Source organism: Puma concolor, chromosome E2 (genome assembly GCF_028749965.1).
Source record: "Puma concolor isolate L17-30 chromosome E2, mPumCon1.1.hap2, whole genome shotgun sequence".
Taxonomy (NCBI): Eukaryota; Metazoa; Chordata; class Mammalia; order Carnivora; family Felidae; genus Puma; species Puma concolor.
In genome coordinates, this window is record NC_141681.1 from 4,257,725 (window position 1) to 4,284,151 (window position 26,427).

The following is a 26,427-nucleotide window of genomic DNA, read 5'->3' on the forward strand; positions in this document are numbered from 1 at the left end:
CTCCCAATTACAGGAACAATTAGGGCACACTGATGCACAGCCAGGCGCCTCGGCGCCACCGTGAGAGTGACAAGCCGGCCCCGGCGGGCTGCGAGCCGGCTTTAATCCCGGGAAGGCTCTCGAGTGTTAATGGTGCAAGCAGCCTCATTAGCTGTAATCCATCTGTCCTTAATGCGGCCGGGGAGCAGGTCTGCGGGATGAAGGAGGTCCTCCCAGGAACTGCGGGCAGACACAGCACTCAGAGGGCCGCCTCCCTCCCTCCTTCTCTGCGCCAAAAAATGAAATAAAGGCAGGGTGAAGGGGGGGAGGCAGGAAGGAGGCCGGAGCTCTCCACTTCCCCCTATTTTGGGAACACGCTGCCCAAAGTCTGGACGCAGGACCTGGGCCTACGCAGTCCTCTGGGAACAGGCAGGGGCTGGAATGGGGGCCTCTAGGGCACAGGAAGCCAAGGGTGGGTGGCCCCAAGGTGCCTCTCTGTAGGTTCAGGCTGCCCCTCCCCAGACCCTGACTTGTTTGGGGAGGGTGGGGGGGGTTGCGGAGTGTGAATGCTGCCTGGAATGTTCCACATGGTTTTCTGACAACCATACATCCTGCCTTTGTCTGCGGCGGCACAAGTGACCCTACCACCCCATCTGGGCAGCGGGTGACCTGACCCGGCACCAAGGACAGGTGCTGAGGAGTCAGGGCTGAATGCGGACGGAGCAAGTGGGTAGATGCCTCAGGCGGGGCTCACGGGCAGCCATGCCTAGGCCTGGGGAGCCGGCACCCCCACAGGTTGTCTCCAGAGAGCAGAGGCCAAGAAAGCAGGGGCTGTGACTCAAGGGGGCTCAGGGCTGTGCTGCCTGGGTTCCGGTCCCAGCTCTGCTGCGGGACACGGGTTACTTAGCCTCTCTGTGCCTCCGTTTTCCCATCTGCAAGACTCGGGAAAGTCGCAACCTCCCTGGAGGGTTGTGAGGAAGGTGAGCCATTTCCCTCTGGCCCAGCACGCGGGAGGCGCTGACGTCCCCTGTCACGATCCGAGACGTGGCCTCTCCGTGGCTGGTCCCACGAGGGCCAATGGTGATTGCCACCACGTGGCACCCCCGCATGATTTACTTCCAACTTCAAATCAACCGGTCGTTTTGTTTCTGGAGAGAGAACTCGCATCAGCTAATTTTTTTAGAAAACCAGCTTACGTCCAGAAGGAAGCTGTCACTCACGAGCAGAAACGGAAGTGAGTACCCCAACCTCGAGCCCTCCAGGGGCCCATGGGCTCGCGACACCTGCTTCCTTTGTTCAAAGGGGATTCGCAAAGGCAAGAGAGGCGCGAGGGCCTCCCTCACGACACATCGGAAAGATCAGAACCGGGGAAACTACGCCCAGATGACAGACGACCCTCCCGCACGACACAAGATGGGCTGGAGCGCCCCCACGGAACCGGAAAGCAGAACCCGCTTCGCCGGGCTCAGCCCGCGGCCTCCAGGCACTCACTCTGCCTCTTAACCACCACGGCCTCGGTTTCCCAGTCCGCAAAATGGGGGCACTCGATCGACACCCCTCTCGCGACGGCAGCCGGGGGTTCCCACCCAGCACGCGGGCCTGAAAGCCTCTCCATCCCGTGGGCCAAGGGGCCGGCGGCAGCACGGAGCTGCGTGCGGGCAGGGACGGCCAGCTGGCCCGCGGGCGGGACGGAGCACGGACGCTGTGCCGAGGGCTGCCGTTTCCTCGGCGCTCTTCAATTATTCAAACAACAGCCGCACCCTTATTTAAAGTCTAGTCTTGTGTTCGTTGCCGGTAGATTTACGCGGGGACAGGCTCCCTCTCGCAAAGTCAATTAATTAAGCAAACACTCCTGCCAGCAGGTTCTCAGGTGCGCACCGGGAGGCCCACGGGTCTCAGCCTGCCGCCTCCGGGACACTCGAGCCACAGGCACGGCCAGGTGGGGCGCAGCCGCGGCTGGAGAAGGGCGCAAAGGACCGCTCACCGGCACCTGCCGTGTGCCAGGCCCAGGATGGGGCTCCGGCACCGGACAGGCTCTTCCAGCCCTCGGGGCGGGCCCCTTCCCACCCCAACTACAGACGGGGCAACTGAGGCATGGGGAGGCTGAGGGACTCACCCAGGGCTGAAGGCCAGAGAGAGGTCACAGACGCTCCTCTGCACCCACACCCTTCTGTTCTCCCCTTCCCGCCACCCACCCAGAAAGGAAGTGAGAGGTGCAAACGGGGTCCAGCGTTGACTGGGTACTTCCCACCCTTCTAACTCAGGGTCCGTAGCAGCCCTGCAGGTGAGGACCGCCATGACCTGTATTCGACGGAGGGGAAACTGAGGCATGGAGTGGCTGAACAACTCACTCAAGCTCACACCAGTGGTGAGGAATGGGGTGGGGATCTGAGCCCGGGCTGCCAGGCACCAGTCCCCGCTCCCAGAGCTGAGCCTCAGGCTTTCTGGACGTCCACGCCTCATCGCCTTGCCAGGCCCCGCTCGCGGCCCGCCCCCCTCGCCCGGAGGCACGTGGGCGCTTGCTCTCTGTCTCTCTCACCTGGCAGAACGGTGCACCACCCAGGGTGCCCCAGATTCAGTGCAGCCCATTGGCAGAGCTTCTGGAATGTTCCCCCCGCCCCCATCCATGTTAGCTAACGTGTAGTAAAATAATGGTTTCAGGAGTGGAACTGAGTGATTCATCAGAGGAGGTTCTGGAACGTTCTGGTGGTTTGTGGCACTGTTCTTCTCCAGTTAATGGCAACAGGCACACCGTGGAGGGCACTTGGCTTGCAAAGGCCTCTCACAACCATCTCACGGGCGAGGATGTGAAACCCAGGGGTGCAATGACTCAGGCCAGGTCGCCCGCCCACCCCCAGGTCTCCAGACACCAAGCCCCCAGCCCTTGCGGCGAAGGGCCAGCCTGTCTGCAGAGGCCTCAAGCTGTACGGCTAAGGGGTGGGCGCTGGGGGGGGCCGGGCAGGGCCGTGTCCCAGCTGTGTCACCTCCCAGCTGGTCACCTCGGCCAAGTCACAAGCAACGACTCTCGGTCTCAGTTTCCTGATCGGCCAAAGGGCAGCGAAAACACAGGGTCTCCTCATTTCCGTCGCTGGGGAAGGAGCACACGCGGCACCGGTCACCTTGTGCTTCTCGCCTCGTGTCCCGGGGCGCGGGGCACAGGTCCTCCAAAGCGTGTTACCTGCTCTGGCTGCAGGATCAGTGGCATCGAGGTGGAAAGAAGCTGCCGGACCCCGTCTGCACCGACGCATCTCGGCTCCTGGCAACAGGCCACACCGGGTGCTGCCGGCCAACGGGTGTGGACCGTCCCAACCTTGGCACACGTGCACGACGGAAGACTTCGGCTCAAGTATGACCTCTCCAGTAACCGCCCACGGGGACGGAGAAGGGGTCCATCTGCGAAGGACGGACGTCGATTCCTTGGCTGGGGCTCCCTTTGCCTGGAGTGCCCTCTCACCCCCCCCCCCATCCATCCAGAAGACTGACGCCCTCAGAACCCGGCTCCGGCATCACCCCCTCTGCACCCCAAGTTAATCCCTGCCTCTCCCACCACAGAAGCCACCGACGGGGAGCCAGACACGTGCCGAGCACTCTTTCAAAAGGGGAGGTGCCTTTTGCCTGGAGTACGGCGAGAGAAACTGAGGCACAGAGCGGCGAAGCCACAGGCTGAGGCTGCACAGCTGGCCGGTGGCAGGGTCCAGACCTGAGCCCAGGAGGTCTGGCTCCGACCTCCACGAGGCTTGGCCGTTTGCGGAAGAGGAGGTGTCGGGGTCGGCGGAGACGGCCGACGGGAAGGGGAGGCGGGAGGCCATTCGGCCCAGGGAGGCAGCAAGGGCGAAGGCTAAAAACCAAAACTGAAACGTGAGACGAAGTGGCTCGCGCTGTCCCGGGAGGGGGGTGACGAGACCGCTGGTTTCTGCACACGCGGCTCCCTGGGGGCAGCTCGCCCGGCAAGGAACCCAGCTGCTTGTGGGACGGATTTCGGAGCAGAGAGAGGTGGGGTGGAGGGCTCCGGGCCGCAATGTCAGGGAGGCGGTGCTGGGGCGGGGGGGGGGGGGGGTGTCAAGCAGAAAAACCAGACTGGGGGGCCCGGGACTGCCCCCCCGGCAGTGCCGGCCACCCAATCTGGCCCCTACCCTTCCTGGGGAGCCTCGGCCACCCCCACCGCTCGCCACACCAGCTGTAAAAGCAACACCCCTCGGTGGATGGTCCCGGCCGTGTCCCCTGGGAGGGCAGACACCCAAGGCAGATCAGGGACAGGCCGCCGGGACACTGGGGGTGGCTGGGGGTCCGGGTGGGGGCTCCACTGGGTCCCCCAGGAGCACCAAGTCCTGAGGAGGTAGGCTCAGGAATGGGGGAGACCACAGTAGGGCCCCTCAGGGACGTGGGGGCAGACAAGGGGTGGGGGACAGAGGATTCCAGAGGTCCCAGACTTGCCCCAGTCACACAGCCAGTAAGAAACGGAGACACAGGGGCACCTGGGCAGCTCAGCCGGTGAAGCATCCAACTTCAGCTCAGGTCATGATCTCCCGCACCGGTCGGTCGTGGGTTTGAGGCCCAAGTCGGGCTCCCTGTTGTCAGCATGGAGCCTGCTTTGGATCCTCTGTCTCCCTCCGCCCCTCCCCCTTCCCCCATGCGCGCATTCTCTCTCTCAAAAATAAACATTAAAAAAAAAAAAAAAAAAAAGGAGGGGTGCCTGGGTGGCTCAGTCGGTTAAACATCAGACTTTGGCTCGGGTCACGATCTCGCGGTCTGTGAGTTCGAGCCCCGCGTCGGGCTCTGTGCTGACAGCTCGGAGCCTGGAGCCCGCTTCAGATTCTGTGTCTCCCTCTCTCTCTGACCCTCCCCCGTTCATGCTCTGTCTCTCTCCGACTCAAAAATAAATAAAAACATTAAAAAAAAAAAAAAGGAAACAGACACAGAAGCCTCTGAACAACAAAGTCTCGCCTCGCCCAGTGGGGCCCCACAATTTCCCTTTGTCCCCATCCAAACATCTGCCTCTCACCCGCGTGGCACGATGTCGGGGTTCAGGTGCTAGAATTTGCAGCCAAACTGCCCGAGTTCTACTCTGTACCTGACACCGAAGGCCGACGACCAAGGCGTGTGACTTGGCCTCTTGTGCCTCAGTGTCCCCGTTGGTCACGTGGGAACAGTGCCAGTCCAGACTTCATGGGGGGGGGGGTGTTGTAAGTGTCTGAAGCTTCCGAACACGGGCTCAGGAGCAGCCGGGACCCAGGACCCGCTAAAGCAACCCCCCCTCCCCTGCCAGGCCGCTTCCCGCCCGGCCAGCTCAAGCAGCTGGCGGCCCTCCAGCTCTGGGACCTCCGATCTGGAAACAGGGCCCCGGAGAGTCCCGAGGAGGAAATAAGTCCTGACGTTGCAGCCACAAGCAGGTGGACCCGAGCCTCAGTTTCCCCACTATGTACCGTGTGTACAGAGGCTGAGGCCTCTGTGATGCCCAGGGCCGGCGTCCAGGCACCCGGTCACACGCGAGAAGCAGTCACTCCACCATGACAACGGACACCCCCAGCTGTCCCCGGTGGCCCCGCAGTCAACGGGAAGTCCACAGGACGGGGAGGGGAGGGGCCGGTGAAACACCTGCAGGCCCAGAGAACTGAGAACAGACGTCCCTACAGCAACCTGTGCAAACACGTCCACAACAGCCAAATCGTGGAGGGCACCCAAATGCGCACCAGCGGACGAACGGATAAGCGACATACGCCCGGCCGTGCTCTGGAGTATTACTCAGCCGCGAAACGGAAGGCGGTCCTACGGGACAAACCTGGAAAAAACGTGGTTCGGTGAAAGAGGCCAGACACAGAAGGCCCACATTTGAGGATTCCGTTTATGGCCAATGTCCGGAATGGGCAAACCCACAGAGACAGAGTGTAGACTGATCGTTGTCAGGGGCTGGTGGGGGAGGGGCGGGGAGATAAGCAGTGACAGCGAGCGGGTTCAGGGTTTCTCGGCGGGTGACAGAAGCATTCTCAAGGACACAGTGGTAACGGCCGCGCAAGCCTGTAATTGCATAAAAACCACGGACTCATACGCTCTATCGGGTAAATCGTACGGAACGTGAAATACATCTCCGTACGACTGCTACGTCAACTCAAACCCGTGGAGCCTACTCGGTGTCCAGCAAGGGACTCCGGAGGGCCCAGAGGCTCGTGGCGCCCACACGGGGAACGACCGGGGACAACTCGGCCCCGGCCAGGAAGACATCACTCGCAGGCAGCCGGCACGCGGGGGAAGGTCTCTCGGAGTTTCAGTTTTGGCCAAAGAGCTGGGAAACACATGAAACATTTACCCAGGATCATTATTGAGCACCTCCTGCATACGTGTTCCAGGCCCTGGAGCCAAAGAGCTGACCACCCCCTGCCCTGGTGTGGCCCGGCTCAGCAGGGAGACGCTCGGAATCAGGAAGTCCCATGAGTACGTCTGTACCAAGCGGGCCAAGGAAATGCTCCATCTGAAGGAAAAGCTGGGGCCGGCGGGGAACAGCATTACAGAAAGTGGGAACAGCATGTGCAAAGGCCGGGAGACAGATAGGAACATAGGCAAGGGTGGTAGCTGCCAGGACCTCCACCTGGGCTGATAGAAATCTCCCTGCTCCATTCTGTCCCGGGAACACCTAAGAGGTCCCCACTAGGCTGTGACAGCATGGGGTTTGAAAAGCAACATGCTGGGGCACCTGGATGGCTTGGTTAAGCATCTCACTCTTGATTTCAGCTCAGGTCACGATCTCACGGTCGTGACGCTGACCCCCGCATCAGGCTCTGCACGTGGAACCTGCTTGAGATTCTCTCTCTCCCTCTCCCTCTGCCCCTCCCCTGCTTGTGCTTGTTCTTGCTCAGAAACTAGATTAAAAAAATAAATAACGCAATGCAATGCAATGAAATAAGAAATGAAATAAAACGCAAGGTGCTATCCCAGGCTGCACAGTGCCTGCCTTCTTTGGGACTGTCAGGTGTGTGTGCAGAGGTGGAGAATTAGAAGGTGCAAGGGGGCCCGCCATCCCTACTCGTTTGCATCCCAACCTGGGTGGGTTCCTCCAAAATACACGCCCCCCCCCCCGGGTCCCCAGGCCCGCAGGGAGCCCGTTATGTTTTCAGACAGGAGCCTTGCAGGCCTCGAGCATGTGTCCCAGCGGGTTCCTCCTCCTCTTCCCCAGCAAATGCAAGAGCACCATTTCCTCCTGAGCCAACTTCCTGCCCCGGGAAGTCACAGGCTCAGGCACCAGACACGGGCTCCAACAGCCACTGACGGACGTGGGGTCCTGAAGTGGCCGGCGTTGCAGACAGAGCCGTGCGTGCCGCAAATACACCTGCCTGTGAGGGCGGGGGGGGCAGTAAGGACACCCCTCAGCATCATTACGGGCTCTGAGATGGAAGTCTGTCTCTGCCTCAGTTTGACCGAGCTCCTGCCCTCACCTGCCTCCGGACATCTTTCTGCTTCCCTGGCGGCCCGGCCTGCAGGGGTCTGGATGTGGCCAGACACAGCCCAGCACCCCCAGGAGGAAGCAGTGTTCGGGCTTGCTGTGCATGGTCTGCTGGCCACCCATCTGCCCGCCCGCCAGGGGAAGGCAGCTTTGCGGAGGTCGCCCCCCACCGTGGATTAAAGATTTACGGAGATGTGTGTGCACGCACGCTTCCTTGCAAATTGGCTGCCCTGAGGGTGGGGACCTGGCTGATGAGGGCAGAGAAGGGGGGAAGGAGAAAGAAAAGTCAGCATTCTGTCCACAGGGGGCCAAGCACACAGGAGGCAGGGGGCCCTGGAGCGGGTCGATTCATCCACGGGAAAACATTATTGTAAAAGTCACAATACATCGTCTCTGGGCCACGTCAGCTGTGGCCCGGAGGACGTGGGGTTGGCCCCGGCCGAATCAGGAGGTAAACCAGGGCCGTCCGGAGAACAGAGCCAAAGGGGAGACTCCAGCAGGATTCAGACCACCGAACCCCGAGCCCCGGATTCATCAGCGCCGTGGGGCTCGTCCAATACGTTAGAGATCGAGGCTGCAGGATGGGGCATCAAAAGCATCATTTTGGAAGCGGCACGGAGACGTCACAGCAGCCCTGGGGAGGTGGCTGGAGGCTCAGCTTCCAGGCAGGGGGCAGCTCGGGGCAGAAGGGGGGTGAGGAGGGTGGTGGGGAGACGGTGACAAGAGGTCACCGACGAGGGTAAGGCTCTGGCCGCAGCCGGGAAAGACCATCAGCAAAAGGCACTCAGGTGTAATTGTGGGAAATGCTGCAGAGAAACGAAATGTGTCTCTGGCATCCCTGCTGCCCGGGCCCCCCCACCCCACCCCCCTCCCCGCACCTCTTGCCCGGACTGGTGCAGTAGCCAACTCACTGGTCCCCCTGCTTCCACCCTGGCCCCTGGGCTCCACCCCCCACGTGATGACAGAGGACCCCGTGAGAAGGGACGTTGACCCGTGTCCCCCCTCTGCCTGAAACCTCCCAGGGCTCCCACCTGGACCCTGGTGCAGGCCACGTCCTCTCCTCTCCTCTGTCCCGCCCACTGGGACTCTTGCTATTTCCTGAACATTTCAAGTATGTTCCCCTCTCAGGGCTCTGCCTCGACTGTCCTGCCTGGAGCCCTCTCCCTCAGCTGTTGGCTTGACCAGCTCTGGCACCAGTCACTCGTCACAGAGGTGTTCAGTGACCCCACTGCAGTGGGCTCAATGGCGGCCCTCCCAAAACACGGGTCCACGTCCTAACCCCTGGAACCTATGAATGGGACCTTGTCTCTGGGACCACCTGGGTGATCCAGACAGAGCAGAGAAATGTGGCCTCAAGCCCACCAGCTCCCAGAGCGGTAAGGGAAAAGGGAGGTTTCTGCTTCCCTGGAGCCCCTGAAAGGGAGCACAGCCCTTCCGGATCCTGGGATCTGGCCTCCAGAACGGGGAGGGAATAACTGGTGTTGAAGCCCCCAGTTTGCAAGCCTGTTAGAGCAGCCCCAGGACACTCGTCACCTCCAACACAACCCGTCCCCATCGCTCACCCCTATAACGTGCTTCCCAAAGCACCTGCACTTGAAGACAACTCGGGGTTTGAGAACGTATGGCTTTTACATTCTCACTCACCGCCTAGACCTACTCCAGTCCCTCACCTGCAGCCACAGGAGGAGGGGGAACCCCGGCTGGGGGGCTGGGGGTGGCAGGCGGTTCCAGAGAGCCCAGGAGAGATGGGCACGGCTCCCGGCACCTCCGTTCCTGGCCGGTCACCTCACTCGGGCTCACACAACGGCCAACCGCTTTGGAAACCTCATCCTTCGCCATGGGGTCACTGCAGAGGCCTGGTGGGGAGGCGGGGGTCAGGGTGGGGGGGCTCCTGCTCCCCCCAGAGGACCTCAAGTACTTCTTGACCAGGTGAACTCTCAGAAACTCTCAGAACTCTCAGTGAAAGGATCCTGAGCCCTTAGGAGGCCGCCCAGAGCTGCCGGCTCCGGTCCCGGGCCTCAGCCCCTCCCGGTCCGGCATGGACGTGGCCCCTGGGAGGCCGGCGTCCAGAGAGGGTGACCTTGCCTTCTCTTCCTTGGCTTGGCCGCCCCAGAAAGACAGACTCCTGGGGAATCGCAACACTGCCGAAACGAGCAAGGGAGACCAAAGTCCTCGGTTCCTCTTGGGACGTGGGGTGTAAGTGCCTTGGGGCTGACCCAGCAAATGTGCCTTATGCCGGGGGCTCAACACGTGGCAATTTACGTCGTCCCGGTTCTGGGGGCTTGAAGCCCCGGTCCAGGTGGCAGGTCCGCACTCCCCCCGCCAAAGGCTCTCGGTGGGGGAGGCCCGTCCTGCAGCTGCCAGCTCCTGGTATTGTCGGCCACCCAGGGCGTTCCTTGGCTCGTAGACACAGCCCTGCAGTCTCACGGGGCCTGTGCTGCAAGGCATCCTATCCGAACATCTGTCTGTCACCGTGTGCCTGACGCCGGTCACTGGATCGGGGCCGGTTGTAACCCAGCACGACCTCATCTTAAGCCTATCACGTCTGTAAAGGCCCTGCTTCCAACTACGGTCACGTTCACAGGTACCAGGGGCTTGGCTGTGAACGGATCTTTTCTGGAGGCACAGTTCAACCCACAAGAGGTGCCACCAAGTGATAGGACCAGCCCTGGACCCCAATCCTGCTGGCTGAGCTGAGCCCACCCTGGTGGGGGGAGGCTATGTCCGTATACAGGGTCTCCCTGATCCTGTAAACACGGCGGGCAGCCTTAGGGAGGCCCCCAACTTCCTGACTCAGGTTCCAGCTCTGTGAAATGGGTTTGCGGATACCAACCTCTCCAGATGGGCCTGGGGAGAACTGGAACAGGAGGGGCGCTGCCGGAACCTTCTCTCCAGGTGAACCAGGGTCTTAAACCTCAGCTCACAGCCACCGTCTGGGCGGAACGCACCTGCCCACACCCAGGCCTGCTGGCTCACCCTTCTAGGTGCCGTCTGTAGCTCATCCTGGGTTCGGTAGCGTCCCCCCCAAACGCGTGTCCTCCTGGAACCTCAGGATGTGACCTTATTTAAAAATGGAGTCTTTGCGGATATAATCAAGATAAAATGAGGTCATACAGGATTAGAGTGGCCCCAGATGTAATGACTGGTATCCTTAGAAGGTGAGGGAATTTGGACACACACACACAGAGGGGAGGCCGGAGGCAGAGACTGGAGGGACGCGGTCACAAGCCAGGGGACGCCTAGAGCCCCCAGGAGCTGGAAGAGCCCCAGAAGGACCCTCCCCAGAGACTCCACAGGGAGGGTGGCCCTGCGACACCTTGATTCAGCACTCTGGCCTCCAGAGCTGGGAGAGAATATACTTCTGTGGCCTTAAGTCGCTCAGTCTGTGGTAATTTTTTTACGGCAACCCCAGGAAACCCCCCCACTGACCTTAAGCTAAGGGATTCTCAACCGGGACCATTTTGCCCTCCTGGGGGACAGCAGGCAGTGTCTGGAAACCTTTCTGGCTGTCGCACCTGGGGGCTGGAACCGGCATGTGCTGGGGAAAAGCCAGGGATGCCGCCGAACGTCCGTCTGATGGTGCACCGAGAGCCTCACGACAAAGCAGCATCCGGCCCACAACGTCAACAGTGCCCGACGGCTTTAAGATGTAACCCCTCACCTGAACGTTTCGTGAGTGACAAAGGAAACAGACTCGGCATCCCTGAGCCTTCAAGGTCCATCCCGGGGTGCGGCCGCGAGTGGCAGCTCAGTAACCAAGGGCCGAACGAACGCTCGACAGGCTGGCACAGGCCACCGGTAGGCCCTGGGAGCCCCGGGCTGCCCGCAGGTCCACTGAGGAAGGAGGGTCACCAGGAGAGGGTCTAGCACACGAGGAGGGGGCAGGCTAAGAAAGGCCACAGAGGCGGGCGGGCACCTGGTGCCCCCTGGACTCACCCCTGCCTGCTGAGGGGGAGGAGGAGGGGGCGCGTTGCCCGGGGCCTGCCAGCAGGAGCCCCTCCCCCGCTGCCCCTTCCCCCGCCCCCAGCATCGAGCTCCAGTGGGCTTGTGTGTCTGCCAGATGGCCACGCGCTATGTGTCAGGAGATAATCGCTATTAAAAATTCACCGGGTTTTATTTTATCTTTTTTTTCTCCCCCAGGTTCCGTTCGGGCTCTCTGCTTCCTCCTAAAGAAGCCACCAAGCCACCACCCGTTACGCTGTTCTCATCGTCTCCGATTAAAAGAAACACTGACTGGGTCACCGGGGTTCCTCCACGCTGGTGGCTGGGGGAGGGGGGGCGGGGGGGCGAGCGCTGGTTCCCCCAGGGCGGCCCCACCGCTCACCCCAGCGGCACCTCCCTGGGGACTGCTACTCCGTCCCCCCAGATCCCCGCTGCTCCCCTCCTGAGACCCAGACTCCGCAGAATTGCTTTTCCGCCCCAGGGGACTCCAGGGTCTCCCCGCCCCACGTAAGGGGTTTCACGTCCCAGCAAGAGGCACCTGAGAAAACTCCAGAGGCAAACGGGGCAAAGACAGTATCTAGAAGATCCCGGACACACAGGGCAGGCAGGGCGTCAGAGGTCTGTGCTGCAGCGAACCCCGAAGGGCAACTTCACCCAGGAAGGACTCCGATCCCAGCCCCGCCCCTGCCGCGCCTGCCCGGCTCCCACGTCTGCCCAGTGCCGGATGAGGTCGGGCTGCTGGCAGGTGCAGAAGTAACAAGGCCGAAGGGCTCACTCTCCAGAGCGCAGGTCTGGGGGCACAGGGGCATCAGGGGCAGACACCCCACAGGCCTCACGGGCCCTCAGGAGTCAGTCCGCCACGTTCCAGCACATTCTGGGCTGGGGTACCAGCTGGCTCATGTTGCCGGCCTTCCAGGAGGGGGTGACAGGTGATAAACCACCAAGCAATACAGACGGGACTCCTGCAGAGGGGACCCCAGCTCCCAGAGGCCACGCACCTCACCCCAGAGGGAGGCGACGTAGGGGCAGAGGGGACAGCATCTCAGGCCAGCAATGACCAAGAGTGACAAGCCTCCAGGCCCCTGGCGATGGTGAGGACAGGGTCCGGCATGTGACCCGGGCGGGGGGGAGCTCTGGCAGGCAGAAGACGCTGGCTCCTTGCCCCACCTCGTCCCCAGTCCTCTGGCGTCCCTAATCTCCCACAGTGACAAGTGACAGCGAAGGTGTCTCCTTGGGCCAGGGCCGGACCCGGTGGGCTCAGTTCAGACTGGAGAGGTCTTCCTTTCTGCCAGACCCGCTCATCTCTCCCGCCTGAAATGGGGACCGGAGAGAAAGTGACAGCCCAGCCTCCCAGGTCCCCAAAGCCAGGCATGTCTGCACTTTTGGCCACCTCACAATACTGGGGGGTCCTTGCAGTCCGTGGGGGATAGATGGAAGTTCTAATCACAACATGAAAGGTAAAAGCTCAAAAAAAAACATAAAAGCTTAAAGATACATAAAAGGGGGGTAACGAGGAAGTATTCGCATCCTGGGGCCGTAACGACAAATGACCATAAACTTGGTGCCTTGAAACAACAGGGTTTTAAAGTTTGTTTATTTTGAGAGAGAAGGGGGAGGAGGGGCAGAGAGGGGGAAGAGAGAATCCCAAGCAGCCTCCACGCTGTCAGCGCAGAGCCCGATGCAGGTTCGAACTCACAAACCACCAGACCGTGACCTGAGCCGAAATCGGGTCAGACGCCGAACCGGCTGAGCCCCCCAGGAGCCACTCCCTTATCTATTTTCTTATGAGGACACCAGTCACGGGATTTAGGGCCACCCTAGCCCAGAAGAACCCACCTCCGGGTCCTCAACTAACTGCACATTTCCAAATAAGGTCCCATTCTGAGGTCCCAGGTAGACATGAATTTGGGGGGACACTGTTCCCCTAGTAAAAACCACCTACAAAATGTCACCAGCATACTAAGCCTAGTGTCACCCCATTTTCTCCCAGAGCCCAGACCCTTAGACATTGAGAGAAGGGAAAAGACAGTCACTGTTGCCAACTTCTGTCCCTAATGACCTTTGGCGGGAGGGAGATGGGGGAGGGGGTGGGGAGACGAGCCGGCCCTCCCCATCCCTGGCAGAGCTGTCCAAGGTGAGGACCCAAAGCCGGGCAGGTCCCTCCACAGGGGGTCAGGGAGGCAGAGGCCCAAGAAGGGAAGTGCCTGCCCAGCCAAGGTCATGCATTTGCTTCTGGATCCTTCCCTGCTCCCCAGGGCAATCTCCTATTCTTGTGGTTCAAGGATCCCTAAACGCACACACATCAGAGACCACAGAGGTGATGAGGGCCCCTCGGTCAAGGCTTTCAAGGTAGACAGCGGCACTTGAAGGCCAGAGACTGGGGGGGTGGGGGGCGTAAAGAGCAGACTTTAAAGGTCAAGGGTGACTAAAAACAAAGGGAAGGGCAGAGAGAGAATCCTAACACGGAGCAGGTGAGCAGACCCTCCCACACGCTCTCCTCTGCCCTGTCCCCCAGGTCACTTAAGACGCAAAGAGTTTCTCTGGGACCCGGCTCTGAGGGGCATTAACGTTTACTAGTTGGCGGGGGAGCGGAGAAAGGCCAGGGCGGAAGCCCAGCACCTTCCATGTCACTGCGGCCACAGGCAACCCGAGAGAGACAGCGGCTAGCCGTACCCCAGACTCACGAGCAAACCACATGCTGTTATGCCGCTACGTGAGGACGATCTGTCGTGCGGCCCTAACTACCTGGACAGAGACGGGTGCCGTTATCATCTCCTTTGGTCGATGAAGAAACTGCGACCCAGAGAGGTTGAGCACCTTGCCCAAAGACACACAGCCAGGAAGGCAGATCCAGGAACGGAACCCCCAGCCATCGGGCTCCAGACTGGCACTCCTGAGACCAGGCAGGAGCCCCAGGCTAACTCACGAGGGCCTGGCATTCCCACCCGGCTGCCCGCAGCCTGTGCTGAGCCCGGGACTGGAGATTAAACCACCTGCTCAGTCCCACTTCCTTCATTTGCCTCTTCCTTTCCCCGCTGAGGATCTCCAGAGATTCCCACCCCAAATAAAGCAAAACCTATTTGCGAACCTGGAAGCTGCTTGTCTGGTTTACTTACTGAAAGACAAAAGCACGAATGATCCCAACCCCCAATGAGTCTTCCTCGATGGCGGGGAGGCTGTCACCAGCCCCTCTCGGATGGGTTTACAAACACCATCCCCACCTCCCACGGCGGCCAGGATCCACCATCAGGCCCTCTGAGGCTGCAAAGTCTCAGGGGAGGAGCCTGGTCTCGCCCATCAGCACTGGCAGTGAGGGGAAAGGGTCCCTGCCGGCCCCCTGGGGGTGCCCCAGGACCCTGCCTGCTCTGGGAAGGACTCAACAACCAAGGCCGTGTGCCGGCTTCCCCAGCCTCTCGCTGCAACCCACAATGACCGCCCCCCCAGAGCCCGGCCCCTTGTAGACTGGATGATCCCAACCCCACGTCCTTTCCAGGTGGAAGAAAAAGTTAACACCCGTTGACATTTACGAACCCGACAGCCTGCAGGTGCCCTTTCTAATTGGGTTGATGCATTTGTTTCCAGGAGGGGAGAACCACAGCGCCTGCTCCAGCTGGAGACCGCAGCACAGAGAGGTTAGGTCACCTGCCCCAAGTCAGACAGCAAGGAGGGGGTAAGAGAACAGGCTCTCTGCCGTTATGCTCTGAGCCTCCCCAGCGGCCAACGGCACTAAGAGACAGAAATGGCCAAGCCACAGCAAGGCACAGGGTCTAGGGGGCTGGAGAGAGACTCTGAATGGTGGGCAGGGGGCCGGCCACAAGCAGCCCTCACTTCAGACCTGACAGATGGCGTCCGTTTGCGATAGAGTAGGGGACTGATCTCTCTGGCCGTGTGTGGTTGGCCCGGGGACGTGGTCCTGGGGCAGAACTGCCCGGGGCCACCATCACCTCTCCCCTTACCGCCTCACCAGCTGTGTGACCCTGAGTAGTGAGCTGAACCTCTCTGAGCCTCAGTTCCCTCACCTGCAACAGTAAGACCTCCTGCCGTGAGGCCTGGCCCCGGCACCAAGGGAGACCCTGCTGGAGTTCAGCAAGGGGCTGACCCAGCCTTCCTCCCGCAGCCTCCTTCTGCCAGACCACCCCACCACAGTCGGGCTCCAGGAACCAGGTAAAACCCTCGCAGCTCCAAAGAGACCGGCTGACACGGGTGTGGGAAGCCTGCGGTTCGACCGTCCCCAGGCAGCGCACACCCTCGGAATCGTCCTCCCGGGGCCGCCTAGGGAAACTGAGGTTCTGGAGGTGCTGAGTGACCGGGCCGGGGGCCTTCTGGGGCGTCTGAGGCCCCACGGGGCCCAGGAGGAAGGGCCAGCGGAGAGGAGTGCCGATCAAACACTAAGAGGGTCTAAGCTGCAGCCCCCACCCCGACACCCCCCAGGAGAGCACTGGGAACCACCTAAGCCGACATCTGATGGACGGGGATTTGTTTTAAGCTCTTTCTACCCGCTGGACTATAATCATCAACTGTTCGCGACCTCTCCGCAAGCGATTCCTCCCCCCTGAGTTTTCAAAAGGCAAAAAGCTTTAAAAGCTGCAGTTCAAAGAGGCACAGAGAGACGCGGGGCTGGGAGGGAGGAGGGGGCCCGGGAGACCCCAGCAGGGTGAGCCAGGGGCTGGGCGGAGAGCAGGAGGGGCACCTGGGGCCTGGCAGGTTCCACTGGCCACTCCCTTCTTCCCAGCCTGGCCCACCTAGACGAGAAGGCCATGGACGGGGTGGGGGCGGGGGGGGGGCACCTGGAGGTCAAGGTGCCTAACCTTTCTTTCACAGGGGCGGGGGGCTGAGCTGATGTCATCATCCCACCCACTCGGTCACCCCACCTGAAGGAACCTGGGTAACCCGCGTTTCTGGCCACCGCTGCCTTCTCTCCATCACCCTCCAACGCCTGCCCTTGGCTGGAGCCAAGGGCCTGGGGGCTGCCTGCCCAACGCCACGTTCACACTTAATCAGCTTGCAGGGGTGCCCCCTGGGCGTCCGAATCCTGCTAAACCCTCTCCAAAAGGGACTGGAGGCTCCCTGACACTTCTTACCCTTTCTTACCCTCTTGCCACCTAGCCAGCGACCAGCCATTCGAGGTCACAGCCTCGACACCGTGAGAAAGTTCGCCCACTCAGAGGGCTGACATGGGCCCAGGGTGAGCCTACTACAGCTCGGAAAGAGGGCAGGTTGTGATAAAACACAGTGGGGGGGGGGGGGCACACCCCCACACCGTAATTTGCCCCTGGATCCGGTTTCCTGGAGGCACAAAGGGGCCCAGCTCGCTAACTAGCCGGATAACGCAGGCCCCAGGGCAGCCCTGCGACCCCGCCTGGACAAAATCTGGGGATTCTCCACGCTTCTCATTCCCCAGGCCCCGGACGGGCCAGACAGGCGAGCAGATGGGGCTTTTCTACTTTAAAAAATAAATCGATTGGCTTCTTTTCCGAGTGGACAGGATGAGGCGGCGGCGGGAGGCGTCCCTGGGGAAGCACGTGCACGAACCCGGAGGTAATCCGGGGTCACGGGGCCAGGCGGGGTGGGCTGCGCGCCCCAGAAAGTTCCATCCCGGCCCCCCCCCCCCCCGCCCCCTTCCGCGGGCGGCAAGCCCGTCACTTACTGAGGCTCTCCAGCAGGTTCGACCAGGTCTTCGCGCCGAGCATGGTGTGCTACCCCCCGCCGGGGCCGCGAGGGACTCTAGGAGGGGCTTCCCGGCCTAGCCGGAGGCGTGGGCGCGGGGAGTCACCAAGGTGGGGGGGGGGGACGCCCAAGCGCGCCGCGCGCTCCTTCCGCCAGCTGCGCGCCGGAGGCCGTACAGGGGATCGGGGGTCACGGGACAGCCGGGGGTGTCCCCAGAGGGGAACGGGGAACCGGAGGGGGGGGAGGGGGGCTCAGGAGCAGCCGGGGGCGTCCGCCCTCCGTGCGCCCTGCCCGCTGCGGGGACCCGGGGGAGGTGCCGCGTCGCCGGGGAGGGCCCGAGCAGCCCGTCACGCCGCCCCCGGGAGCGCCCCGCGCCGCCCGCGCGCCCTCGCCGGAGGCTTCGCGCACCACCCGCCGTGGCCGCGCGGCCGCCTCGCGGCCACCATCTTATTCCCTTCGCGCTCGGCCGGGCCGCGCGCCTCCTCCCCGCCACCTCCCGCGCGCCGCGGCGCCCCCGCCGTCCTCCCCCCTCCCGGCGGCCCCGCCCGCTCCCCGGGCAGCCCCCGCTCCCCTGCACTTGATAACGCGCTTGTCAAGACTGCTGAGTTGTTCCTGACCTCTCCCCCGCCGCTGCTAATTAAGGCTCCGCCGTGACAGTTCAAGTGCCGAGCATCAAGTTTGCAGAACCAAAGCCTCTAATTGGGGCCGCTTTTCATTTCTCCATCCCGCGGGCTGGGGCTCCCCAGACCTGGGCACTGGCGCATTTTCCTTTTGTATTTTTCATCAGGGAGTTGGGGGGGGGGGACGGGCACCAAGAGAGGAGGGCGGTCAAACCACCAAAAGGCTAGGGGTGGGGGGGGACCCTCCTCCGCCCTCCACTCGTCGTCGGCCGGCCGCCCCAGGACCCCGCTCCCCACCCAAGGTCTCTGAGCTCCCCGACCTGGGGCTGCAAGGAGCTGAGCCCCACCCGCAGGAGGCGACTGCAGGGGCAGCTTCTGCCCCCTCCACCCTCGCGGGGTGTGGTAGGGAGGGGCAGCACCCCCCCTCCCCGGGCGCCCGCTGGGGTGGGGGTGCTTGCAGCCTGGGGTGCCCGTGACCCTGCGGAGCGCCGGGACGGCGGCGGGATTGCCACGCCCCCTCCCCGACGGAGAGGTGCGTTATTACGCCCCAGTTCCCTCCCTGGGGCTGCCGGCCTCTCCTTTCCAGATAAGTGCTGGCGAGCATCGGGGCTCTTAGTGACTCTTCAAGCTGCCTTTCTCCTCCAACGCCTACTAAATCAAGCCGGCGCTGAGAGCCACCGGCTGGGAGGAGAGGAGGGAGGAGGGGCCGGCTGCCGGCGGGCTCGCAGGGGCTGGCGCAGGGGCGGGGGGACTGGGATAATGTCACTGGGGAGGAGAAGGTGGGGGAGGTGAGCAGGAGGCCCAGACCCCGGCTGGAAGAGGAGGGGGGAGGGGGGGAGGAAACGCAGCGGGAGGCACACGAGGTCCTAGCGTGGCCGGCCGGCCAAGGCCTTTGGGCTCAGCCTCCTGGAGCCTCACGCCGCCAGGGGCTCAGCGTTTCCCACACTCGCCTGCGCCTGAGAATTCCAGGTGCTTCCAATTAAACCGGGAGGCATTCTTTGGAGCTATCGCCCAGGTGATTCTTCTGACTCAAGTTGGAGCCACAAAGCTGTCCCTGGGGGTCTCGAAGATTGCCGCCTATTAGAACCACCTGGGGCAATCTGAACCCACCCCAGCCCTAGCCCCCCGGGTTGTCTGGGCCTCACCCAGACCCATGACATCAACCTCTGGGCGTGGACCCAGGCAGCGTGAAAGCACCCAGGGGGTTCCCGAGGGCAGCCATTGTTCTAGGCGGTGATTCTCCGCGGGGGGCAGGGGATGGTCCCGCCGCCCCCTCCCCCCCCCCATATTTGGCAAGGTCTGCAGATGCCGCCCGAGGCAGATGCCAAGAAGGGGGCAGAGCGCTCCGCAGATGCCACCCGCACGGAATCATCCAGCCCCAGATCTCTGCAGGGCCCAGGCGGGAGGAACCCGGGCCAAGCCAGGCCCAGGCGCAGGCAAACGCTATCCCAAGAAAGCCCAGCTCGGCCCTTGCCTCAGTCAGGCTCCCGGCGGACGGCTGGGTCTCCCTTCCACCCTGGAAACCCTCCTTCCCAGGAGGTCGGCTCAAGCTGGGGCTGCTCCTTTAGGACTGTCTGCTCCAGCTGAGCTGAAATCCCCTCAACTCCCGCCCCTGGGCCAGCCCCTCCCCAGCCCCCTCCAGGTGCGAACTTGGAACCCACCTGCAGCCCATTCCCACCCTCCAGCAGACTCTCCCCCCACCGCCACCCCACCCTGGTTTCCTCGGCTCCTTCCCCATCACAGTCCCAGGTCCCGGAATGTTCCTGGGTTTGCCCACATCCTTCTGAAAGTTCAGGCCTGCAGGACCGTGGCTGCCCATGTGTGTGTCCCATGTCTCAATGCTCCAGAGAGGACTTCCCCCACGCATCCCAAGTCCCCCGTCCTCTGCTCTGCTCGTCTGCCTTTGCAAACTCCATGCTGGGCTTCACCGAACTGCACTGCATTTCATCAGGGGGGGGGTTCTTGGAGCAAACGATTCAGTTTCAGGTGTAGTCTGGTGTCCCTCCCGTGTGGACAGGTATCTGTATACGTAGCGGTGTGAGCGTGGTTCTCATCTCTCCCAGACATGCCAATCACCTGGGGAGTTTGTAAAACTCCAGGCTGGGGCCCCATCCCTGACCCCGTGACATCACGATCTCGGGGGACGGGCCCCAACCAGCAGTATTTCTGGATTTCAGGTGGTTCCGACGTGCAGCCAAGACGGAGAGAAGCGGCTGTAAGGATTAGGGACGCAGGCTATCCCTGACCAGCCTGTCTGGCCTTGAACATGCTTGGCGTTTCAGGCGAGATGATCTGTATCTTCTCTGGTCCAGGGATGCGGGCTGGGTGCAGCCGGCTCCTTCCCCAAGCTCAGGGAGAACTCCCAGCGGCCAGGGTGGGGCCCCCCCCACCACCGATGGCGTCCTCGCCCTGCTGACAGCGAGAGGGGGCGTCCTTGTGTATCCCCGAGGAGCAGTTGTGGGGAAAGCCGGCCACGTGGCCAGGAAGCGGGGGAGGTGTGTCCTGTGGGAGGTCCTGGAAGCCCCTCTTCTTCATCCCAAAGGGAAGAGAACACGATGTGGAGAACTGTGGGGGCCGCTCCCTGGTGGGAACTCTTGACAAGCTCCTGGGAGGAGACCCGAGCGTAGGCTCCAACGGCGCCATTAGCTCACTGTGTGAGCTTGGGCAGAGTGCCCTCATCTGGAGAGGACGGTAAACACTCGCTCAGCCCGGCACATGGCGAGATACATAACACACGGGCAAAAGAGACCAAGCGGGGCAGTGGCAATGAGCACGCCGCTCTTCCTAGGGTGAAGAATCTCCTGGGTGGTACTGGGTTTGTGCTCTGAACCCCTGACAACCAAGCGGGGGCGGGGTTGTAATGGGACCCAACGGGAGCCCTGGGAGCAGGGTGGCCAAGCACAGTTGTCCAAGTTGTCCACTGCACAACAGCACCTAGGTGAGATGGCAAACGGGAGCTGAAACCCCACCCTGACTCTGCTCATCAACACACACCTAGCGCGGGTTCTGTCTGCGTCAAGGAAGAGTCATAAAGGACCTGTATGGACTGGTCATGGCGCTCCAGGAAAGGCCTGCGGCTTCCCAGATCCTGACCACCTACTGCCAAATCCCTTTATCCCGCATATATACTCTGCCTGCCCCCTGACTTGGCCCCAATGCCATGTTCAGGGTGAATGAGTGCAGAAACCACCAGCCAAGCAGGGCCGCGTGAGGTCGCTTCCAGAAGCCTCCAGAGCCCCCCAGGGCCTGAGAACACAGGACTAAGAGGACCCAGGCAAATTGAGCACACCTCGCTTGGACACAGGGTCTGGAGTTTCCTCATCTGTCGTTCAGAATGGGGCGGGGTGTCCAGCGAGTTCGTTCATCGGAAATGCCAGTCGCTAGTCTGTTGTTCTGGGGAGGCTAGGGGGTAGCACCGAGACTTGGTCACCTTCCCGGCGCTCAGGGCAGCTCCCTCGGCCCCGCGTCTGTCCCCCTGTCCAGCCGTGCTAACGCTGGACGCCTGGGGGCTGAGGTCGAATCACCCTGTGTCTCGTTCCTGTGGCCTGAGGACCTCACTGCCTTGCTCGCATGGGGGCCCCTAGGAGGGAAGCCCGTCCCTGCCTCACCCTGCCCCCACAGGCCGAGAACTTGGGACTGCCCGAGCCTGGCTACTGGCACATTTCAGAGCCGCGAAGGAGAGATCCGGGCCTGCAGCTGAGGGCCCCTGTGCTCAGATCCTTCCCCAGGATTCCCTGAACCCATGAGGACGAGACAAGCACCGGTCTTCACGTGGGAACGGACCTCTCGGGGCGGGCTGGCCCGGGGCCCCCGCTTCTGCGTTCGGGATGGCGACGCACTGCCCCCCTTCCCACCCCCCACCCCGGCCCATTCTGGGGGCTTGACCTTCTCCAGATGAGCCTGACGGGGCCTCACACCACCCTGTCTCTCCTCTCCCCGCCCTGCCTGCCTCTTGGCCCTACCATCCCAGCTGCCTTTCTTGGGGACAGCAGAAAGCAGGGGAGGCAGAACCCGCTGGCTCCCCTCCCCAGCCATCCCGGGCTGGCAGGAAGCCCAGGACACCGACTTCTGAGGCTCATTTATCGGAAGATGTCTTAGAGCCCAACTGGCAGTCTTCTGGAGAGAAGGCTGCGGAAGCCGCGGGAGGCGTTCACGGTGATTCAGCGGGAGCAGGACCCTGTCCTCACGTGGTGAATGGTGGGGTGGCCGAGTCTCCTTTTGACAGCACAGCCTGCCCCAGGGTGTCTCCGGGAGGGGAACCGAGGGCTGTGTGCTCACCAGCGGCATCTTCCCTACCCACAGACGCCGCACTAGCCTTAGGCCACTGGGCTGCCTTGAGTCCTGGCACACACGCACGCGCGTGCACACACACACAGGGCAGGAAAGAGCCCATCTCCTCCCCGACCTCAGGGCCAGGACCGTGTTCACTCAATGAGATGTCAGCCTCCTCTAGACCCGGCTGGGAGGAGCCGTGGCCCGAGGGCAAGCAGACACCCAGGTTCCAGTCTCGAGTCTCGGCTCTGTCACCTGGCAAGACTGTGTCCCCAGGCAAATCGTCAGCCTCTCTCGGGGTCTGCTTCCTGATCTGGAAAACGGGACCACCACAAGCACCTTCTGCCACGGTTCCGGGGAGGATGAAGTTCATAGGTGTTTGTGACGTGCACGGGGCAGGGCCTGACTCTCGGGGGCCCCTGGGAAGGAAGAGCGTTTCCGCCCCGGACGGGGGCAGGTGGCAGGACTCAGCTGCGAGCTGCCCGCAAGGGCTTCCAGGCTTCAGACTAGGGGCCTAGGGCCACCGTGAGGGTTTCTGAGGGGCAAGAGGGCTTTGGAGAGGGGCACCAGGCAGGTGGGGCTGGCCCTATGGGTTTCCCCAGTCACGTGTGCGTCTGGGGGACAGTCTTCCTAGACTAGGGTGGGGTGTGACCTCCTCCCGCAAAGGGAGGCGGGGGGGGGGGGGGGCGCGGAAGGGCATGGGGCGGGGCCACCCCTTGCCTTCCTGGGCCCCTTGGGTCACCACCTGATGGGGCCTGCCCCACCCCCACCCCCCTACTCCCCCTAATTAAGGGGGCCCAGCGCTCACCGAGCGGCTCCACAGCCCCCACCCCTGCGTGGCTGGTGCCGGGTCTCCCTGAAGCCTTCCCTTTCCCAATTAATCATGCTCATCAAGCCCCTGACGCAGCCTGCACCCAGAGCCGAGCCCTCACCCTGCGTCCGCTCCCAGAACACTCTGCACAGCCCTGGGAGGAGGCGCTGTGGAAAGGGAAGAGGGGCAGAGGGCTCTGCCCGCTGCTCAGGGTCCCCTTGCCAGGGGCAGTCGCACTGCAGAGCTCCCCATAATGGCTCCCTTCACCACCTCGTCAGCCCAGCCGTGCCGATGCCAAAATCTGGAACCTTCTTCCACGGTGGGAACTGAGAGAGTGCTCTGTGGTTGGCAGCCCAGCACCCCCCTTTAATAGAGGAGGTCTGTGCCCACGCCGGGCTGCCCGGGACAAAGCCAGCAATGTTGGGGCACCTCTTGGGGGGCACGGAGCCTGAGACACAGAGGCAAAGGGGCAAGCACTGCCAAACGCACTCCCAGGGCGGGCAAGGTCTCCAGCTACAACTCCTCGTGGTGCCCACAGGGTGGCAGGGTGGGGGTGGAGGCAGGGAGCAGCCCCCCCCGCCCCCACCAATGCAGAGGTCTCCACCCCACCCCACCCCCCGCAGCGAGGGGTCATCTGGCAGAAAGGAGGTGCTCAATAAATGTTTGTTAACAAACTACACGGGGAGAGAAAACGCCAACACGCTGCCCGGAAAAGACCCGGAGTCCCACCCACCAGATGTTTTTCTCTGGCAACGTCTACCCTGAGGGTCCCCGTGCGCGGATCCTTCTCCAGGATTCCATGAGCCGTAAGGAGGAGACAACCACAGGCTTTCGCGTGGGAACAGCCTGTGCCCACGGGAGCCGGGTGAGTCCAGGGAGGGAGGCAGCACCCGCTCTGGGATTCTAGAAGCATCCGTGTCCGACAGGCCAGGGGCTGCCAGTCGCACTCACCTGGGGGAGATCTGACAATCCCAGGGGCCCGGCCACAGTCCCAAATGGACCGCATCAGAGCCCCGGGGGAGGGAGGGGGCCCGGCCTCAGTGTCGTTGGAGTCTTGTGGTGATTCCCCCAAGCCTCTGGGCCAGGGGCTCTGGCAGCAGGGGAGAGGTGGGTGGCCGGAGTGGGAACACACAGGGCCCGGCCCGGCTCACCACCCCGGTTAATTACCCCGGCCCCCTCGGCGTGTCCCGGCTCGTGAAAGTTGGGTAAATAAATAAACAAGCGTGCTGGCAGGGCCCCGGGCAGCGCCAAATTAGGGATGCAGAGTCAGACAGCTTGACTCCCAAGACATAATCAGTTTAATTGCGGGGCCTCAGCTCAGGCCAGGGTGGCGAACTGCTTCCACACTCCCGTCCGTTTTATTAAAATCCAATTATTTGCGCTGGCCGCGAGTCTCCGGCAGGGACAAAGAGGCATCTTCAGCCAAGGTCGGACCCAGCGCTGGGAGACAACGGGTCGTGGGGCGCGGGCCCCTCCTGCTTAGGGCACACGAGACAGGGAGGAGGCTGGCAGTGTGACCCTGGGCTTCCGTGTCACCAGGGGGGACAGCGATGCCACAGACTGCACGGGATCCTTGTGAGTTGCTGTTGTCGACTGAACGTTCATGACCTCCCGCCCCCCCCCCCCCGCCCCGGCCCCACCATTAGGCATCTGTTGAACCCCGAGTCCCAGCGCAATGGTATTCGGAGGTGGGGCCTTTAGGAGGTGAGTACTTTCGAGGAGGTCACGGGGGTGGGGCCCCCTGATAGGATCGGGGTCCTCAGAAACAGAGGGAGAGACACAAGAGGACACAAGCCACAGGTGACACCCATCTGCGAGCAGAAGCAGACCCTCACCCAGCGCAGAGTCTGATCCCCGCCCCCCGGCTCTGTCGGCATCTGCCGCTAACGCTGCTGAGCCTGCCCGGTGCCTGGTGTTTCGTTACAGCAGCCCGAGGGACTAAGACAGGCCCAAAGCAAACACCCTAATGTCCACCGCTGGGCTAACGGACAGACCCCTCGTCGTGCGTCCGCGCCACCAAATGCCCCTCGGCAACCCCGATCCTCTCACGCCCGCCGGGCGGATCTCGAGGGCTAAGCCAAGGCCACCAGACGTGAAGGTCTCTGCACGGAACGCTTCCGACCACGTGACATCTTAAAGGCAAGGCCAGAGGGACAGAAAACAGATCTGTGCTGGCAGGAACCGGGGACGGGGGACAGGCTGCCAAGGAACACGACGGAACGTCGTCGTCCTCAGATGCACGAAGTGACTCTTCTCGTCCAAGCTCTCCGTTTCACGGGGAGCCGGAACAGAGAAGTCAAGCCACCTGTCTAAGGTCACACAGCGATGCAAAGCCAGGCGTGCTGGCCCAGAGCCCCCATCCGCAAGCACCGTGACGGTCGGGCTGCCTCCTCTGGGGAGCCCTGTGCTCACCGAGGGGATGGTTAGGAGGCCGGAAAACGAGGCCCCCGAGCTCTATCAGCTCTGCCCCCCCCCCCCCCCGAGGCGTGGGGAGCTCCTATTTCCATCCATTGTACTTGGCGAGCGCTCCTGGGCTCCTCTGGGCCTGACGGAACCCGGCTCCTCGGGTGACCCTGTGCCCGAGGCGGCGTGACAGGCCCCGATCCGGAAGCCGGGGCTCCCCCGGGCTGCGTCGCCCCGGCCACTGGCCCCCGTCCCCGCGAGGGCCCTGCCTTTCCCCCAGACACCCCCGGCTTTGTTTTTCCAGGCCCTTCCAGGCCCAGCACCATCCAGAAACGCCGGTTAGGCCAGAACAGCTGCCTGGCGCCTCGCGAATGCCTCAGATGCGGAGCGCGGCGGGAGCCCCGAGCCCACACGCTGCCACTAGGTGAATCGGGCCTGCCGTTAGAGTCACAAAGACCAATTAAAACGAGAGGAAAAGCAGCCTCCCCGCCTCCCAGAGCACCCCGGCCAGCTGCTCCTCTACCCCAGCCTCGCCGGCCCCGCGAGCCCGCTCCCTCCGCACCCGGGCCACCTGCCTCTGACAGCGTCATTATTGACGCCCGCCTCCTGAGCCCCTGCTTCGGTGGGCGAGGGCCGGGGGGCGGCGACGGGCGCGCGGGGGGGGGGGGGGGGGGGGGAGGAGGCGCACAGCTCCCGGATTTTCGACGCCGTTGCTGCGGGGAGAGATGAGAAATTGCCTTTCTGACCCAAAACCGGAGTTCACAGCTGCACTTCATTACGGATGTCTCCAGGAGGCCCTGGGAGAAGCGCGGCTCGGGAAGGGCTCACCTGTTAGCGACAGCTGTGCCTGCCTCTCCCGCAAGCACGTTGGTGGTTTCCTGCCCGGGGCTGCAGGGGCAGGGGGGGTGGGGGGCGGCCCGCGGTCCCCCCACCCCCCCCTTCCCCCCCCACCCCCGCCAGTCTGATGAGCTCAGCGGACGGAGGGAGGAGGAGGCACCAGACCAGTGAGCGGGAGCGAGGGGGAAGAAACGGCCACAGGTCGGGGGTCGCTCGTTCTGGGAGGCACCAGAAGGCAAGGGGTACATCTGCCCCCCCTCCTTCTTCTGGGTCTCACGTCCACCGGGGTGAACGCGGGCATGTGTCGGGCACCTGGAGTACCTCCGGGTACACGGCAGGCGCTCAATAAATGCTCCCTCCCTTCCTCCCTTGCGGTCGGTCTCTCCGTGCCTCTGACATGCCACCTTTCAAAAACGCGACAGTTATTTAAAGAGCCCAGGCTCCTGGGGCGCCTGGGGGTG

The 26,427-nt window shown here is 62.7% G+C and overlaps 1 protein-coding gene and 1 long non-coding RNA gene across 7 annotated transcripts in view; both read right to left on the reverse strand.

Moving 5' to 3' along the window:
- The window catches only part of GSE1 (Gse1 coiled-coil protein), a 389,746-nt gene that overhangs the window by 158,189 nt on the left and 205,130 nt on the right, over positions 1-26,427 (reverse strand). The gene's annotated exons all lie outside the window — the stretch shown is intronic.
- On the reverse strand, positions 14,436-16,983 carry LOC147573315 (uncharacterized). Its single transcript, XR_015244617.1, has 2 exons — positions 16,438-16,983; positions 14,436-16,398 (listed from the first exon to the last, which is right to left on the reverse strand). It is a non-coding gene; the product is annotated as an uncharacterized LOC147573315 (long non-coding RNA).